The sequence below is a fragment of the Hevea brasiliensis genome, chromosome 7, assembly GCF_030052815.1.
Source record: "Hevea brasiliensis isolate MT/VB/25A 57/8 chromosome 7, ASM3005281v1, whole genome shotgun sequence".
Classification (NCBI taxonomy): domain Eukaryota; kingdom Viridiplantae; phylum Streptophyta; class Magnoliopsida; order Malpighiales; family Euphorbiaceae; genus Hevea; species Hevea brasiliensis.
Window position 1 is genome coordinate 44,383,201 of NC_079499.1, and position 2,239 is coordinate 44,385,439.

The following is a 2,239-nucleotide window of genomic DNA, read 5'->3' on the forward strand; positions in this document are numbered from 1 at the left end:
ATTGCAAACATCATCTGTGAATTGAAATTCATAGCCATTTATAGTCAAACTAGATATAGAAATGATGTTCTTAAAAGCATCAGGTACATATAAAATATTATCCAAACACAAAACATGTCCAGACATGTAAAAAGATTTAGATCCCATGGCTAAAGCTTCAACAGTTGAGCTATTGCCAATCCGGAGTCTAACATCTCGAGAATGCAAGCTGCTACTATTTGCTAGTTCCTGCATATCATTAGAAATGTGAGAACTGGCACCAGTATCTAAAACCCAAGCTGTAGATGAACTATGAGTATCATCAGAATCTAAATAACAAGATATGGACATACCTTCTAAAGGTGTATCCTTCTTGTCCTTCAGAGAAGCAAGATACTCTGGGCAGTTCCTTTTCCAGTGCCCATCCTTCTGGCAATGGAAACACTTTCCTTTGCCTCCATCAGTTTTAGTCTTCCCTTTCTGTTTAACTATTTTCTTGGAGGGACCAGGAATCTGAGATTTCTTTTCCTTATTGCCCTTCTTCATGTTAGACTTTCCAGTAGAAGAAGATGCAATCAAAGCTACCTCTTTTCCTTTATTGCCTGGCATATACTTTTGGGCAATAACCAGTATGTTGAGTAAACCAGCTAAGGTGCATTCCTATTTAGTTATATGGAAATTTGTCACCAAATTCCCAAAAGACTCAGGAAGGGACTGAAGGATCAAATCCATCTGTAGTTGGAAATCCATGTTGAAGTCAAGATGTTCCAGCTGCTCAATCAGCCGAATCATCTTGTGGACATGATCCCCAACATTCTGTCCCTCAGACATCCTCATGCGGAACAGCTGCCTAGATATCTCATACCTAGCATTCCTGCTGTGCTCACAATGCAACTCTTATAGGTGAAGGAGGATCTCACTCGCACTCTACATGTTCTCATGCTGCTTCTGTAACTCATTACTCATGGAAGCAAGCATGTAACACTTAGCTCTCATATCATGCTCCTTCCACTAGTCCAAAGTTTCATGTTCCTCTTGAGTGACCTCTGGAGGTAAGGGACCAGGAACATTTGAATCTAGAACATATCTTATATGTTCAGGACAAGGTTCAAATTTCTTAGCTAATCAGACAGATTAGGTCCTGTCAACCTATTGCGATCAAGTATGCTTGCAAGGATATTGGATGGTGGTGGTTGTTCTGTGCTCATTATTATCAGAAAATTAACTGCAAGAAATAATCAGATTAATTAGTAAATGTATCATGTAATTAACTAAAATGATTATGGTCTTTTAATCAAATTGGTCCTCCCACTAACTTAGCGAATCCTACACTTCCAAAGTAGAAAATAGAAATCCTAGTTGGATGGATTTCTAGTGGGTGGTTGAATTTTTATAATTCTATTGATCATCCTCAGGTACCTCCATTATTGGAATTACAATAAACTATAAGTGAGCAACTCCTTACCCGTCACATCTCATGTAAGGTTCAATCCTTTACCTAGCCCCTAATGCTCAAAATCTCTGGAACATCCATTATTGACTTATCTTGCATTAGTTAAGTTGATCCCATTGAGCCAATAATTATACAAATAATTTTAATGTCCTCTGGTACATCCAATATTGGCCACCAAACCATTTACATATTTACAACATCTCATGCTTAACAATTATTCTTAAGAACATCTCTTAAATAAATTGCATCTTATGCAACTATTTAAAATTTTTTAAAATAATTGCCCCAATGGAGAGCCCATGTTATAATTACTTTAATAATAGCATTTCCAACTTAATCATTTGTTTGGAAAATTTTATTGTCATTCTAATTACTATTAAGGTCTCACTTTGCACATTATCCATTTAGCATGCATATATCACATAGTGCATACATTCCCATACATCTCATGCATTAATGGATAAGCAGTAAATATGATATGATCATGGACTTTCTAAGGGATTCAATTCTGAGCCACCAAGAATTGAACCAGGGCATTCCTAGGTGCATTTCATTCGTTCATTTTACAAGAGTTGCTAAAGGAGTACATAATCAATACTTGATCTTGAATTCCTCCCACTGGTCCCACCAATGCTCTTGACCTCCTTGAACTTCTTGCAATCCAATATTACATTGTAATCCTTGGCATACCAATGCAAATTTACAAGAGCTTAAATAGATGAAATTACAACTCAAAATTATTACAACCTTAATAATACATGCCCAAAATAAATTAAAATAAATTAATTAATTTACAATCCCAAAGAA